Here is a 17,857-nt window from a genome sequence, read left to right on the forward strand (position 1 = left end):
CAGAGAGTTGATTATGTATTTCATTTGGATGCTCTTAATCATGCAAGTGAGAACCTATCCTACCTGTTATTTGTTCTCTGGTTGTTTAAGGAGTTCCAAAGAGCTGTCATCAGTGAACTTAATAATCACAGTGACTGCTCATTCGGGACTACAGTCTGGTGAGTTACCCACCCACTGACCCTTTCTTTTCTAAAAGACACATTTTCTCATGATGTTGGTGCACTGCACCCAACAATGGTGATTATTACCAAAGGTCCTGTTACTCATATCTGGTGGGCCACTGTGCGAAACAGGATGCTAGACTAGATGGGCCTTGGGCCTGATCCTTATGTTCTTATGCCTGTATGGTAGCCTCTCTCCAGGGGCGGCACCATAATTGAACAAGGTGGGGCAAATGTCCCTGGGCACCTGAGGGACGGGGACACTGGTGGGGTGCATGGAGAGTGGATGATATTATTTGCATAAAAGCAAGATTATGAGATCATTCACACAATCAAAAACTGTGTTCTACCAGATTTTCCTCCTACCTTGCTTCCACACAATCACTTCTAGCCAAGTTTGCCTCCTACCTTGCTTCCACACAACTGAAAATTGGGAGCGCATAGAACTCCCAAACCTGGGTAGAACATAGTGTTTGATTGTGTGAATGACCTCAATGTTTTGTTTTTCACCATGTCTTTACAGTTCTTCTGTAGCAAAGACATGAGGGTGGAGGAAGAGAAGAAGGTAGAGGGCAGGGGCTCACACTTACTACTTGTCCTGGGACCACTCCAACCTTTCCCAATCCTATATTTATGGAGGGAATCTGTGAGGGGTTGTTGTTGTTGTTATCATCCACACATAGCTTCTCCTCTGCACCACACATGCATATATGTGAACACTAGAAAATGAAAAGGAGTAAAATTAAGTTTTTACATTTCCATGGGTGATGCAAGACATACCATAACTGTTCTCTGTTGCTCCTGAGAGCTGGGCTGAACTAATGAGTCAAACCCTGACTCGAAGTAATGACACTGGTGCAGCAGTGCCAGTCCCTTTTGCAGCATTCGCATGAGCTTGGAGTAAGCTAACAATGTTGGTTGATTCTGACTAGGGGTGTGAATGAATAGTTTGTTGCCGAACCAGGTCATCTCAAACCAGGCCAGTTCAGAGGTTCAATTGTGGACTGAACTGGGGGTGGTTCAGTCCGTGGACAAACTGAACCAGACTCAGTTCAGGTGAACCAGTTCAGCAACAAAGAGGCAGCCAGGCGGGGATGGCGAGAGAGGCAATAAGATGCATAGTTGGTTAGCACCACCACTCGCCCTCCCTGGCACAGCCCCAAGCTTGCACTCTGCCTTTTTGCGTGACCATGCAAATGGCCTCCATGCATCTATGGAGGCCGGAACCACTCCACTGCCATGCGGGCAGCTTCCTAAACAAGGCAGAGCATGCTCTTGGGGCCGTGCCAGGGACGGTGAATGGTGCCGGTGCCGGCAGCTGCGCCAGCCAGGTAAGCACCTTACTACTCTCTCACCACCCCTGCCTAGCTGCCCTTTAACATTGCCAGGGTCCCCCATGTTGGGAATTCTCTCTGGTAGGAGAAACCCTTTTTCATTATAGCAGAGTGCACAGAGGCACAACACAGTGGAATTTAGCTAGGCATGTGTGTATGCTGAGAGTAAAGTAACTTGGAGCCAGTTTCAAATCAATATAAATAGTTTCAAATCAATATAAATGGTATTTATTAGAGAACTCCATTCTAGATAGGAACGTGAGGAGTTAGGATCTCTAATCTCGCTAGCTAGCTGGATGCAGATGGATTCTGCATCTCTGCACAAATGGTGCAGGGGAGAGGAGCTTGCATCTTGCAAGGTAGAAGGATGGGAAGAGAGGAAGAGGAAGTGCAAAGCAGGAAGGAAGGAAGTTAGTCCCTCAGAGTAGCAATCTACATTCCAAAGGGATAGTGTCAGAGCAGTAGAGAAGGGATGACTAATGTCTTGACCCTCTAGCCCTCTGACTCACTAGTCTGTCCTCCTATGTCACTGAGACAAGAGACAGCGCATAGTCCTTCACTTCCAGCACCCCCTCTTGATGTCTTGTGACTCAGTTCACAAGATTCATTTTCTCTCTCAGCTTTTCAAAGCAGGGTCTTGGTAGTGGCTTAGTGAGTAGATCTGCAAGCATTTCATTTGTTGGGCAGTAGATCAGCTTGATTAGTCCATCCTTTTGTAGATTTCTCACTACATGGTACCTCACATCAATATGCTTAGTACACCTCTTTACATCTTCTTGTTTGGAGAGTTGAATGCAGGTTTGGTTGTCTTCATACACTGGTATGGGCTGTGGTACATCTATACCTAGATCTTTCAGTAGTTGACAAAGCCATTGTATCTCGTGACAGCCCTGTGCAGCTGATACATATTCTGCTTCAGTGGTTGATGATGCTGTTATGTCTTGCTTGGTGCTTGACTAGCTTATGGCTCCATCTCCATAGAAAATTATGGGACTGCTGGTGTCTGGTGACTGTTGGTGTCAGGATCCAGAATTCTGTAGCCTTTGGACTGTGCTGAGTAGCCTACAAAAATCCCTTTTGTGGCCCTAGCCCCTAACTTTGTCCTGAGTAAGCCATGCTTCCAAAGACATGCAAATGTGTCATGGATGGTTTATGACCATGCCAAAGTTCATATGGTGTTGTTCCTACAGGCTTTGTGTGCATTCTGTTTTGTATGTATGTAGCAGTCATGATGCCTTCTCCCCAGAGTTTCTGTAGGAGGTGTGCGTCGGCAAGCATGCATCTTACCATGTCCAGGAAGCTTCTGTTCTCTAACACTTCATTCTACGATGGGTTGGAAGCTACCGTGGTTTGATGCACAATTCCATGTTCTCTCAGGAACTGCTGTGTGGCACTGGACATATATTCCCCTCCATTGTCTGTGTGCAGGATCTTTGGCTTCCGCTCGTTGCTTGCCATGGCCATGTAGTCCTGGAGTTTCTCGAGCTTCTGTGATTTCTCCTTTAGTAGAAAGACAACCGTGTATCATGAGAATCATCGATAAATGTGAGAAAATATTTGAAATTACCTATGGTAGCTGGTAGTGGTCCAGATATATCGCTGTGGATCAGCTCAAGGAGTCTTCTGGTCTTCCTTTCACTCTGGTTAGGAAATGGCTGATAAACTGCTTTGGACTCAAGACAACAAACACAGTTAGTCACAATGTCACATGGTACAAAGTCAATGCCATCAGCTAATCCCCTTTCCTTCATGTTCTGGATTGACTCATAGCTCCTGTGTCCTAGGTGTCTATGCCACAGTTGCAAGTAGTTTTTGTTCAAGCATGACTGAGCAAGGTTCACTTCATTGGGCTGGTATGCTTCAGGTTTGGACCAGGCTGGTCTTTCTCTGTCTGTCTTTGATACAGGTTGCTCCTGCATGCTGTACAGGCCTTTGCATTCAGAGCCTACAAGGCAAACTTCTCCATTCTGGGTAACAACACATTGTCCATTTCTAATATACAGTTCACAGCCTTGTTTCTCTAGCTTGGATATTGAAAGCAAGGAGCATGAGAAGTCAGGGATATACATAACATCTCTCACAAAAAAACTCATTAATTGATCCATCCAATAACTTGCAATACAAAATTCCCTCACCTGTCTTCTTTGCTTTAATTGTAGTATTATTGCTCAAATGAACAATCTGTTCAGGAATATCAAACAGTTCAGTATAGAAATCCAAATGATTTGAGATATGAATCGTGGAACCACTGTCTAATATGAATTTTCCATCTCCTTGAAACAGGGAAACACTGAAATTCTTATTTGAATCAGCACTCTTAAAGTCCTTATTTAAATCGCTCTCAGTAAAATCAACTCTTCTTGTCTGATTCTTGGGACAGTTCACCACCTTGTGGCCAAATTGGTTATACAGAAAACATCTAAAGGCATTAGGCCCAGTTGGTCTCATTCCAGGAGCAGTCTCCCTGCTGGCGGTCATGTGATCTCTCTCTCTCTCTGGACTGAGTTCCCTTGGCAATGGAGCCAGACCTTTTTGTATGCAAATGTGGGGGACCCATGCGGTTTCCTCTTGCAGCATTTCCTCCCCACCTTGGGTTTCCTCTGGAATGGCCAATTGTTGCCTTAGAAGCAAATTTATTTGTCAATTCATCTTCATATTGAGAATTCAAAACTTTTCTTCTGCTTTCTTCAGAAGAGATAGTTTCCACAGCTCTCTCAAAGGTTAGAGCAGTGTGGACTTCCAATTGGCCAATTATATTGCTAAAGCTAGGGGGCATGCTTAGGAACAGAGCTTCCAGCTTCTGATTCTCTGTAAATTCCTCTCTTGCAGCTTTAAATTCACCAAAAAAGTCCAATAGCAGTCCAACATGCTTGGTAAAACAGCCCCCATCTTTATACTGGAGATTCTGCATTTGCTTTCTCAAGTTAAAGGTGTATGCCCACCCCTTTTTCATATGCAAGGAATCTAGCTTGCTTAGCATTTCCTTTGAGGTCTCAAGATCACATATGGTAGAAAGATAAATTTTACTCACAGAAGCTGCGATCAAAGCTTGAGCTTTTGCATCTTTGAATTGCCACGCCTCTTTAGCAGTTTTCTCAGCAGCTGTGATTCCATCTGTGGGGGGATCTTCTTCAGTGACTTTCTGTAGTCCTTCAACTCGCAATGCAATTCTCAGTCGGGTTTTCCATTCCAAGTAATTGACTGGGTTCAGGATAGTCAGCCTGAGCTTTCCCTCTAGGTAAGTAGCCATCTTCACTGAGCTCCGTAAAAGGGCAGCTGCTGTAGATTAGCAATTCAAAGTGTCCATGGCTAGATCTCACTGGATCTCCTGGAACAGACTTAACTCTTTAGTTGCAGTACACGCAGCTCAAAATACTGGGCTCCCATAACCTGTTGGGAATTCTCTCTGGTAGGAGAAACCCTTTTTCATTATAGCAGAGTGCACAGAGGCACAACATCATGGAATTTAGTTAGGCATGCGTGTATGCTGAGAGTAAAGTAACTTGGAGCCAGTTCATAGTTTCAAATCAATATAAATGGTATTTATTAGAGAACTCTGTTCTAGATAGGAAAGGATCTAGATAGGAATTAGGATCCCTAATCTATCGAGCTAGCTGGATGCAGATGGATTCTGCATCTCTTCACAAATGGTGCAGGGGAGAGGAGCTTGCATCTTGCAAGGTAGAAGGATGGGAAGAGAGGTAGAGGAAGTGCAAAGCAGGAAGGAAGGAAGTTAGTCCCTCAGAGTAGCAATCTACATTCCAAAGGGATAGTGTCAGAGCAGTAGAGAAGGGATGGCCAATGTCTTGACCCTCTAGCCCTCTGACTCACTAGTCTGTCCTATGTCATTGAGACCAGAGACAGCGCATAGTCCTTCACTTCCAACACCCCATGCCTGTATTTGTAAAGAGGAATCATCACTGGATTCCCCTTTACAAGTATTAGCTGCCCAACCCATCAAACAGACCGGACTGGCCAGTTGGTATTACTGAACCAGTTCGGCAGCATGCAGTTCGGGTTGAATTTGATTTGAATTCATACTCAACCTCAATTTTTGCTTCCTGCACACCCCTAACTCTGAAAACTCAAGTTTTATATTGCATACATATAATTCCTTCCAGCATTAGTGTTTTTTTTTAAAAGTAAGACTATATTTTAATATAGCATATACACATGTCCTGAAAATGTTCTTTCTGTTGTACCTGAAATATTTTCTGTTCTGCCATTCTGGTTTGTTTTCCAACCATTTTCACTTTATTTCTGTCTCTTTCACCATCCTGATCCTGCCCCATTATCCTCTTCTCCCTCCTCTTTTGCTCTAGCCAGATTGAAAAGACAGTTAATGCAGCATTTTTAGTAATAAAAACCTCCTGAACCCTCTGCCAATTGGCCGAATGGCTGAGGATGCGGAAAGTACATATCCAATTAGATTCTTGTTGAGATTCCCATCTGGCTAAAGTATCAAAGGTCAGCTGAAATTGAAAAAGCACACACGGTCATTCATGCTGTTTTATACAGAGCACAGAGTGTCCTCCTCTGGAAATGCCTCATCTTCAGATATAGATAAAAGCTGCTCTAAAATATGAAGGATTCTAGATTGCTTGTTAATGAACGCTGCAAGATACACCGTGATTCAAATGCAGGGGAGGAGCAACTGATCATCTGCTGTTTGCAAGCCACATTCTAAACTGTTCCTATTAACAGAGGAAGGTATTTCCCCCCTAAAAAGCAAAAAGTACAGAGCAGTTTATTTAAAATCCACTATTACTTCTAATGTCATGGATTTTGCAAGATATGTAGCAATGCGTGTCCAAAGGCTGCAGATCAGAATAGAGACCAAGAACTAAAACCACTTTGTAATAGCAGAGAAACCACTAATAACATACATGTGTCTTCTGTCACCAACAAAGAAGGAAAAGAGAGGTCAAGAAAATTAAAAGTATGAATTGTGGAATTGTGGTGAAGGTGAAGAAACCATCCAGAAATTATGTATTATAAAGTCCATGACTTTATTTTCCATTCGCTTTCAAAACCGTGCTGATAGAGAATTGAACTCATGTGCTCTCAAGCCATCTTCCTTAAAATGAATGCACTGTGTTAACGTTGGCTCCCGCACTGTGTTCTAGGCTCCACCTCTCTTTCTTCTCTTCTCCCCTTCCTCGACTCATTTTGGAGAGAGAATTCTATCATTCACTGGGTTAAAGGGATCATCTGCTGGCTTTGTGGGATGTACTGCCAGCACTTAGGAAACATTTATTTTTCTTTATTGGAATGGATACAAGTGCAGTGGTTAAGAAATATTTCCTTTCCTTTGGTTCCTGGCAAAAACTGTAGAAGTGGCTACAAGCTGAGGCAGGAGAAGCACGGATCTGTGAGAGTACACAAATAACATTCCGTTATTTTAGTCAAAAATAAATAGGTGAACTATTAAGTCTTCTTTCTTGGATTTACTTATTTTTTGTCTACAGCTGCAAGCATGGAGTTGATTCACAAACAGCACTTCCAATACAGATTTCCTTTCTGTGCTTAAGAGTACTGTATCTCCCAAGCTACAATTGAGGAAGGATTAACACTATAAAAAGCAGTTCTGGCTGCAGCTAGCTCTGTATACATGCAGGTCAAATTCTAGTTAAGACCGCACTGGAAGGTCATCTTACTCCTTTGGTTTCTTCTAACTACATGTTCACCCCTCCCACTTTGTTGGTCTATGACTCTCTTTGTTTTAATGCCCACCAGCAAAGCAAATGAGTAACAATGCCCCTTTGCAGCCGGAGCTTAGCCATATTTATGCAGAAGCTGGTCTGACCTCTCATACTTGCTTCTAAGTATGCTTAGTACTGCAGCCAGGAACACCGTTTTAGAAGTGGGAGGCAGCCAAGAGATTTCCGTGGGTAGAGAGGGCCGGGTTCAAAAGGTCACAGGAGGGTTCACAGGCCTGCAGTTCGAAACAGTCCAGGGTTCTCAGATGTGGATCCCCAGCTGTTATTGGACAACAACTCCCATTATCCCCAGCCACAATGGGGAGATGGGAATTTAATCCCACATATTTTAAGAGCATTCGTTGTCATGCCTGTTTATTGCTCTGTAGCCTCTTTGCTTCCAAGCCCTGCATTCTCTGTATGCCAGAGGAGTTTCTGTTACCAGGATGTGTGTCCTTGGTTGGGGAGGATGTAATTAGGGTTGCCAGGTCCAGGTAGCGAAAATAGTTGAAATCTGACACCAAAAAAGTGGAAATAGTTGGTGCTGTTCACCTAAAAATTCTCCACTTTGCATTAAAAAATTGCATACAATTTACATATGATAATTGGTATAATATATGCATGTGTTTGCTAAAAACAGGATAATTTGAGAATACATACAACTCGCACACCTCTTTCCCCACACAGTCCAAACACCAGCCCTCCTCTGACTGGATCACAGAATCCCATGGGACAAATGATACATTTTCTTTTCTTTTTCAAGGGGGAGGGAAACCACCACAGAACCCTTTCCACACAGCTCAAACACCAGTAACCTCTGGGTCACAGAATCCCATGGGGCAAATGGGGCTTTTTAATTTCACAGGCGGCGGCGGTGGGGACACATCCCTTCTCCACTGTTGAACATTAGCCTTTGCTCCAGAATGGGACGTATAGGGGAAGCATAAGCTTCCTAGCCTGGAGAGAGCTGGCTGGCCGCTCACGCAGCTCTGTCACGTCGCAGAGACACACGGCACAGTCAGAAGAAGTCCCCACTTGGGGCCACTGGGCCAGTCACAGTGAGTCACTGAGAAAACGAGGAGGCAGGCTGCTGCAAAAAACACTTGGCTGAGGAAATGGGATGAGAATTTCCAGCATAGCAGTAGCATGCAAATGAGCGCCTCCTGCTGCCACACAGCAAATGTTACACATGAGTAAGCCCATTGTCTCCAATGGGCCTACTCATGTGTAACAGCTGCTGAGTGATTTGAGCCACTCAAATCTAGCCGCCAGCAGCCCCCACCCCCCAAATAAAAAAACAGCCCATGGCTGGTAAAAGATAACACATGCAAGGTGGCTGGCTGACTGTTTGCCAGCTGCTTTCAGCCCTGTGGAAGGCTCCGTAGAGCGAAGCAGCTGGTTATTGGGTCGAGTGTTGGAGGAGGAGCCGGGCTCCCTGCATATATATCCCATTACCTTCCTATGCATTTGAGGAGGGTTTAAAAAAATATTAATAGTTAATCATTTTATCTACTCAGATTTAAAACCATAAGCAATGAGTTGGGAATGTTGAACACATTGGCTGACAACCTGCAGAGCAAAACACCGGTGGTACATACCCTTCTATTAGTGTCAGATTCAGGCACAAGCTAAGCAAGATGCAGCTTAGGGTCTCATGTTATGAATTTTAAAAAGGCTAAATTTAATGTATTAAATATATAATGTATTTTCATTTAAAGCATTTCTCATGCAAATAGGCTTATTGCAACATAACTGTTTTAGTTAGATAGTGAGGTCATTCACACCACCAGCCGCTCCTCCCCTGGGTAGCCCTGCATACACACACACACACACACACACACACACACACACACACATTATATATAAACCCAAGCTTACAGTGAGGTAGGAGAACAAGTGTGCATTCTCCAACCAGCTCATCCTCAGCAGGGAGGTATTTCAATGCACTGCGCTGCTTACATGGTGCATTGTGGGATATCTGGCAGCTTGCCTTCCTTCTCAATTGCCACGCTGGTCACTGCTGCACTGCTCATCTGGGCAGGGAAGTGACGGAGCCCTAAGAACATAAGAACAGCCCTGCTGGATCATGCCCAAGGCCTATCTAGTCCAGTATCCTGTTTCACACAGTGGCCCACCAGATCCCTTTGAGAAGCTCTCCCTCTTGCTGTAGCTCCCCTACTGCAACTGGATTTTAGAGGAATCATGCCTCTGAGACTAGAGGTGGCCTATAGCCACCAGACTAGTAGCTGTTGATAGATCTGTCTTCCATGAGCATCTAAGCCCCTTTTAAAGACATCCAAGCTAGTGGCCATCACCTCATCCCGTGGCAGAGAATTCCATAGATTAATTACGCACTGTCGGATAACGCATTTCCTTTTGTTGGCCCTGGTCTAAATTACCTGGCTTTGTTCAGGCTTGGATCATGTGGGAAGGCAGGTATGGTCCTGCCTTCCCCCCAGCCCTCCCTGTCCCAGCCACTTTGGTTGTGTGAATGCCCTTTATTAGTTTTATGTTTGCCACGTAAAAATAAAGCTTTGTTTCTATTTTCACGGTCCTTTTCATTAGATTAATAATTGTATTTATTTATTGGCTATGCCTGATAAAGGTTAGGGCTTTAGCATGTCATAACCTCTGCTAGCTTGGCAAAGAGGCACCTTTTAATGTGGTGTTTCTCTTTATTTAGCAGGGGGAGAGTAACTGGCCCTCTCCACCCCCAGCACAGTACCTCCAGTGACTGTTGCTGGTGTCTGTCTTATGTTTCTTTCTAGATTGTGAGCCCTTTGGGGACAGGGATCCATCTTATTTATTTATTATTTCTCTGTGTAAACCACCCTGAGCCATTTTTGGAAGGACACTATAGAAATCAAATAGATAGATAGATAGATAGATAGATAGATAGATAGATAGATAGATAATCTGGCCCTGCCTCCCATCCTACTTCATGTATCTAAAACAACTTCTGTAGAGTTTCTGGACAGGGATGGTGTGTTGCTCTTTAAAATTGTGCAGTTATTTCCAATGGAAGTAGTGCTGCACAAGCAATTTAAACTAGCAGCGCACCAGACCTGTCCTGCAGCACCATGGGCATTGTTTTAGATGTGTGCAGCCGTGCAGGAGGGTCTGTACCACCCACATTTCGCAGTCATTTTTCCAGGTCTGTTATCAAGGTGAAATTCATGATTTCCCTATTTAAAAAAATATCAGATCGGGAAGAAGTTAAAACTATACACTTAGATCTGAAAAGTGTATACTGTTTTCTTGGGAAAGTGTTTCTGAGTAAAATTATCCACCAATAATATATGAAGCCACACAACAGTAGAGAGTGGCTTTGAGCATATGAGAGTGCCTTTGAGCATATGCAAAGTATCTTCCCCACAGCACTGACTACCCACAAAGCTCATATATTTTGGATGAGGTTTAAGTGCTTTTCAGGCAGAGGCAGGCTAAAGAGCTGGTAGTTCTCAGTTTAGAATGTAAGCACTAGGATAATATTATCTTAAATAAAGATGTCCATTTTTTAACCCCTTTGTGGATCTGGCTGAGCATGCCTGAGGGAAATGATCCCCTAGTTTGTTTGAAATCCTTGCCAGCTTTCCAGTACTGGGTTTCCCTGCCAAGTTGCTTCTCTTTTAGAAAAGTACAGGTAAGATTAAACTTGTAGCGAGTTTTTCCTTTCATTTTCTGCCACAGCTTGGAATGCAGTAAAGATCCAAAGAGGGAAGTGGGGTGGTGGTGGTGGTGGGGGAGAATGTGGTCACTCCAGCTCAGGGGTTCCCAGATGTCAAACTATAACTCGGCCATTGTGACTGGGGTTGACGGGTGTTGTAGTCCAACAACATCTGGGGACCCCCTGAGCTAGCTTAATGGAATAAACATGCTGATCACAGATGACAAAGTGTGTGTGTGTCTGTGTCTGTGTCTCTGTGTGTGTGTGTGTGTGTGAGAGAGAGAGAGAGAGAGAGAGAGAGAGAGAGAACAATGGAGCACTTGTGTCAAAGAAGAACATGTGAGCAAATGCTCCAGTTTGAGCATGACAGACCCATTAGTTAATCTGCTTTTCTGTACTTACACTAGGAACATTTATTTATCTGTGTCTCTTTTATTCCTTAAAGCTGAGTGCCAGTGAGACAAAGAGAAATCCTGTGTCGCTTCCATCACTGGCATCTTCTGCTGCTGCTATTCAGCTGTGAAGGGAGAACAGGCCCCGTTGTTTAAAAAAGGAACAAAATATAAGATTTCCACATGTGAGGTTGCTTTGAAAGTCCTATTGATTTCCCTGGTAACTGCAGGTGCTCTAATCTTCTCAGAAAAACATCTCCTCCCTTGGTTATTATTGCTGCATTTTCCTGTGCAAAAACCGTTGAAGGTACATGAAACCAATCAGGTGACTTTAATGAGCAGCCCTTTTATCCACCCATACGCATTTAAGGAAACCATGAGATTCCTGGCACTCCTTTCAGTAGCTGCCAAGTCCTGTATTAATAGGTATTATAGACCAAGTGTTGAGGTCTTGTTAATAAAGGGCTCTTTCTTGCATTCCAGCCATAATATTGCCTCTCATTGGGATTCTTTACTAAAATTTTAACCTTCTATACTGAGAAAGCAGTATTTTATGTCAGCAAAGAAAAAACACAGCACTTACTTTACAAACTTTAAGATTCTTCTAAGCCCACATTGTTTTCCTTTTTGATTTGGCTAGGGCTACTATAATTTCAACTGGAATGTTGAGGGCCCCCTTCTTACCAACTTAAAGAAAAATTAGTATGGAGGCCAGGACTACCAACTGACTTGAATGAAACAGATGCAGTGTCAGCAGTAGACCTGGCCTCTGCAGCACTGGGTGGTGAGGTCTACCTATTGTTTCGGGCAGGGAAGCAACCCTTCCCAATCCCCAGGCTGCCTAGTAGACCGGAGGCCCATTCACAAGTTATATTCAACACTTGTATGATGAGTGTACAGTGTACACAGGCACAGATCTGTACACAGGTACAGTCATTCACATGCTATGTTGAACGCAGGTACAGAAGTACACTTCCTATCCATATATGAATTTGAAGTGCCTGTATCGAGGTTCATTTTTAAAATGAACACAGGTACAGTCATTCACATAAACATATGTGTGAGTGTACAGGCATCTGTACACTCATACAGCATAATGTCTGAATTTTATTTTATTTTATTTATTTATTTTTACATTTATATCCTGCTCTTCCTCCAAGGAGCCCAGAGCAACGATGTACTACATACGTGAGTTTCTCCTCACAACAACCCTGTGAAATAGGTTAGGCTGAGAGAGAAGTGACTGGCCCAGAGTAACCCAGCAAGTATCATGGCTGAATGGGGATTTGAACTCGGGTCTCCCCGGTCCTAGTCCAGCACTCTGACTACTACACCACGCTGGATCTGGCTGCTGGAGAAACAAAGACCAGGTCTATCCAGGTGCAGGCAGTGGGTGGACCTGATCTCCCCTGCTGCTGTAGCCCTGGCCACTGGTTCAAATGCAGCTAGGTCTAGCTTTCAGCTTCTTTTCTTGGACTGGTAAAACTGGTCTCTGGGAACTGGTAGACTTGACTGCTGACTCAAAGGAGGCTAGGTCTGATAGGCAGTTTGCACATAGAGGTGGGTAAATAACAGACAGACTGCCTTCTCTTAAGGACATTACTCTTGTTCATGGAAATGAGGACATGTCCAGGGTAAGCGAGGACACATGGTAGCCCAAGATTTGGCTCCACTACATTCAGCATTCTTGACATTTGTCCAGTCCTGCCTTCAGGTTTGCTGCTCTCTCTCTCTCTCTCTCTCTCTCTCTCTCTCTCTCCCTCTCCCCTATAGATAGCCCTGCTAACTGGGCAAAGAGGCACCTTTTTAACGTGGTGATCCTCTTATATTTAGCAGGGGAAGAGCAACTGGCCCTAGCCACCCCCAGCACAGCATCCCTCCAGTGGCTGTTGCTGGTGTCTGTCTTATGTTTCTTTTTAGATTGTGAACCTTTTGGGGACAGAGATTCATCTTATTTATTTATTATTTCTCTATGTAAACCACTTTGGAAACTTTTGTTGAACAGCAGTATATAAATATTTGTTGTTGTATATGAATTTCTGTTTTACCTTGAAACAATTTAAAACCACAAGTCTAGTTAAAAGGTTTGGTGAATAAATGAGTCTTTAGAGACTTTCTAAAAATTGTCGGAGATGACAATGAGCCTCCTTTCTCTGGTCAGCCTAAAAGCTACTTTAATTCAGCCACTAAGCAAAATTTCCACTTAGAAGTTATATTTTCATATTTTCAGTAATAACATTGATTTAAGTGACTCTCTTACTCCATTGTACCCCCCTTACCCTTAAAAAAATTTCTCTGTTTTTGAAATATCTCTCTCTCTCTCTCTGTCAGTCATTTTTCTGTAACCAACACTTTGCACAAAAATTATTCTGATACTGCTCCACACTGAGCTAATTTCCCCATACAAAGCCCAAAAGCAATTTTCAGGTGTTCACCAAGCACCCTGGAGCATGCATACAGCCCAGAATGCCAGATATCGGTATTCCTCATGTCACTGCAGCATCCATTTGCATGTGTGAAAAATTATTTTGAAGGATTGGGATGCCTTATATTCTGTTATTACTTTGTAAAGACCTATTATTAATCTACTCTGTATGTCCTCAGAAGAACCTCACATCATCTTTCACAACGACTATGCAAATCGAGGTATCGCCACTGCATTTTCAAAAAACAAACCAAATTCCACCCATGCACCCTGGTATCTTAAGCAGCAATATAATTATCTCCAAGCTTTCTGTCACCAAGGAACTGGTCTTTCAGGACTCTCTGGGCACTGAAGAAACACAACTATTTCACTCTTGCGTGAGGTCAAAACAATGACGCTCTAAGTATTTTTCCACATCTCCATGCAAAGAGACCAAATCTGAAAGAGCTTTCTCACAATTATTGTGCTTTTTGCCTTTATACGTCAAGATGGAATGCTTTCAGTCGTGTGCAGAATTCTCTGTTTGCCACAAAGAGCAAAGGGTGGTTTCTTTAACCCAATTGTCATGTGCTATCCTTTACTACTAGGGGATAGTCATTCAGGATTATTGCCACTGCTCCTGGACTTTAGAGCTCATGAATACATCCTGCAAAATCAAATTATAACGTTTCTCCTGGCCTTCCAAGCTGTGTGTGGGTGTGGGGGTGGGGATGGGAATTGAATGTTTGAGTACTCCCTACATTTAAGAAACATATAGAGGCGCTTCACACAATCGGTGTGAAGCGCCGGAGGGGGTTCTGCGGGGAGACGATCAAGAGGCAGCCCTGGGCAGCCGGATCGGCCACCCACATGACTGCCAGCTCTGTCACAGAGCCGGCAGGGGCTGCGGGGATCAGGGGCCGTGTGGCCCCCAGAGGTTCCAGGATGCCCCACACAAGTGCTTGGGGCATCCTGGAGAGAACCCCGAGCCTGGAAGGCTGTTTGCAGCCTCCTGGTCAGGGGTCCACTCGTGTGTCGCCGCACACCGCAGCAGCCCACGAGCAAAAAATGAGGTTGCTCGCTCCATTAACCTCATCTACGGGGAGGGGTACTTAGGCGGGCTAGCCGCCTTGGAAGCACTGGGCTCGCCTGCGAGCCCGGAGGTTCCCACATTCCCTGGAAAGTGGGCTAAGCTCCCTTAGCCCGCTTTTCAGTGATCATGAGAATAGCTTCATAAAGTAGTATGTTAGTGCAAGGTTTCTCAAATTTGGGTCCCCAGATGTTGTTGGGCTATGTAATATGCTCCCTGTCAAAATAAGAGCATCTCCATCTCTGATTGTTCTTAAAAAGACACACCTTTCTCAGGCTTTTAGCTGAAATTAATTTTAAACTTTAATTGTTCTTATCCCATGAAATGGTTTTAACTTTTTTAATTCTGTGAAATTGTTTTATCTATTTTTACTCTTTTATATTTGCTTTAAATGGCATACACCACCTAGAAAAACACATATCAGGTGGTACAGGTGGACCTTGCTATTCGCTGTTCCACATATCCCTTTCCCTCCCTTTTCCATGTTTTGCCCTTTTTGCCAGCCTCTAGGAACCTAACCCCCCCAATCCCATTGACAGTTGCCATTATCCGTGGTTCCCGCACTCAGTGGAACTCCTGTGGATACAGGTTCTCCTGTATATAAATATACTAAATAAATAAATAAGGCTCATCATCCACAGCCCCAGTGGTCTTTGGCCATGTGGCTAGAGACAATGGCTGACATGATGAAGAAAAACACAGTCATCCCTCGCCAACCACTGGTTTCTTAATCGTGGATTTGAGTATCCACGACTGGGGAATTGTGACTGGACTCGCCAATCAGGATCTGAGTATCCATGGTTTGGTGAGATATTTTTGAAATTTGGGGGTTGGGGGATTTGGGGGGGTCGGGCAATTTCCAGAGGTCGGGGGTAATTTCCAGAGGTCAGGAGGTCATTTCCAGGGGTTAGGGGCGACCCCCCATTTTTTACTATATTTTGCCATCCTTTTGTAATCACGATTCCCCTAACCCCCTGTTTTCAATGCATTCCTTTTGCTTATCAACTGCGAATTTACCAGTCGCGAGGTTTTCCAGGAACGGAACCCTCGCGGTTGGCCAAGGATGACTGTATTCAAAAGTATTTATTTATTTAGCATATTTGTATAACCACCCCAAACTCAAATTTCTGGGAAGTTTACAATAAAACAACACAAATTAAAAGCAAAGTTAAAACATTAAAGAAATGTTTCTCTTTAGATTGTGAGCCCTTTGGGGACAGGGATCCATCTTATTTATTTGTTATTTCTCTGTGTAAACTGCCCTGAGCCATTTTTGGAAGGGCGCTATAGAAATCAAATGAATGAATGAATAAAATAAAAATAAAAATAAGTCTAATTAAATGTCCCATTGAAATTAAAAGGGCACGTTAGTCATGTCTAACTTGTCCTTTTAATTTCAATGGGACCCATTTGAGTAATTTCCCTCATCCTGTCAGCCAGAGTTACCTGAAACAGGGACTCCCAGATGTTGTTGACTACAACTCCCATAATCCCTAGCTGCAATGGCCTTTGGCCATTTGTTGTTGTAGTCAACAAGACCAGGGGATCCTCATTATAGGGAACAATGATGTCAGTGAATGGGAGTTGTAGTCTGACAACATCTGAGGACCCAGAACTGAGAACCCCTGTGTTAGCAAGAACTATCCTTCACCCTGAGCAGCTATTTTCCTATGCCCAGAGACTAGTTCAGGTAGGGGAAGAGCATTCAAACACACAACCCTCTCTCCTGCAGCTTGAAGTGGTATAGGCCAGGAAATGCTTACCACTTGTTTGTGCTAAGTGCAGAAAATGAACATAGCTGAAAGGCCCACTGATAACCTCATTCTAAGCAGGCCCACCCAGTGGGTGTGGAAATATGGCTGTCACAGCAGAGCCAATGACAGCTGCAGTATATCAGCTTGGTATCAGGTTTGGTATCAGGGTCAGCGTGCGGGTACAGGTTGTCCCTTCATGCCACATGCCAAGGGGTTTCTAAAAAGAGCAGTCTTGAGGCTCAGGCCTGCAGAGAAGCCACACTCCCTGACCTAGGCAGCCAATATACAAAATAAATAAACGTTCCGTACCAGAGATATGCAGAGATACACCATGGTTACAAAGCAGTGAGGGAAATTCTTGTATCTCCTTAAAGGCATTCTTTCCATTATTGCTTCTAAGACCGGGTCCTGGCATTGCAAACAGGTTCAGTGGGGAGGCGGACAGAAACCCTGAATTAATGTAACATTTCTATCAAACCTGAGACATATGGGTAGACTTGCAATCCTAACCAATATTCATGTATATTATTATGCTTCACAGTTGGCAGCTATCTTTTATTTAAGGCGCAAAGAAACCAGTCTGGTTGGGCTTCCCTACAACAAGAATCTTCTCGTTTTATCTTAAACGAGATAATCCTTGGGATGGCCTATGAAAAAGAAAAAAGGCACACCCTGTTTTCCTTAATACCTTTTCATAGCTGCTTCCCCCACAAAGCAATCTTATGTTTGTTTAACTAAGCTTTATTCAGAAACAACCATTTTCTCCTGCTCCTCTTCCTACCTTTCCTTTCTGACTCCAGCCTCCACACTCTCTACAGGATCCCCATAGGGACAAACTAATTAACAAAACATAAAAGACTGCTAAATATAATACAACATGCCTTTGTTTCTTCAGTCTCACAACTGTGGAACAAATTTAAGAAGTTCTGAAAACTACTGTCTGATAGGGGTGTGCATGGAACCAACTGGTCTGGTCTGGTTCAAATTCAAACCAGACCCAAACCGGACTGGGCCAGTTTGGTCCAGCACCTACTTGAACCCCCCCCCCCTGGTTTGGTTCAGTTGGGTGGGATTTGCAAACTTTTTTTTTAAAAAAAAATAATTTTCTTTAAACTTACCCCCTCAGGGGGTGTTCTCCAAGGTGGCATGGGGCGGGGAGTTGTCCATGGAGGTTCCCTCTCCCCCCGCTGGCTTCCCTTTGGTCCAAAATTGGCCCATTCAGCCATTCTTCTGTTAGGGTTAGGGTGCAATTGGACTCTGCATGCCCTGGCATGACCCAGGCCATGCAGAGACACATTGAGCAGGTGTGGCGGTCTCCAAAATGGCCACTGTGCTGGGGGAAAGGCCCAAATGAGC

General features: G+C 43.9%; 1 long non-coding RNA gene across 6 annotated transcripts; it reads right to left on the reverse strand.

The window, feature by feature from the left end:
• Positions 1 to 1,715: 1,715 nt before the first annotated feature.
• On the reverse strand, positions 1,716 to 17,407 carry LOC128342507 (uncharacterized). 6 transcript variants are annotated; one of them, XR_008315031.1, is made up of 5 exons: positions 17,283 to 17,407; positions 11,264 to 11,378; positions 9,073 to 9,250; positions 5,698 to 6,864; positions 1,716 to 2,995 (listed from the first exon to the last, which is right to left on the reverse strand). It is a non-coding gene; the product is annotated as an uncharacterized LOC128342507 (long non-coding RNA). The 6 variants fall into 6 exon arrangements; XR_008315029.1 differs by lacking the exon at positions 1,716 to 2,995 and adding an exon at positions 4,491 to 4,774; XR_008315027.1 differs by lacking the exon at positions 1,716 to 2,995 and having other exon boundaries at positions 4,491 to 6,864.
• Between the last annotated feature and the right edge of the window lie 450 nt (positions 17,408 to 17,857).

The sequence above is a fragment of the Hemicordylus capensis genome, chromosome 2, assembly GCF_027244095.1.
Source record: "Hemicordylus capensis ecotype Gifberg chromosome 2, rHemCap1.1.pri, whole genome shotgun sequence".
NCBI lineage: Eukaryota > Metazoa > Chordata > Lepidosauria > Squamata > Cordylidae > Hemicordylus > Hemicordylus capensis.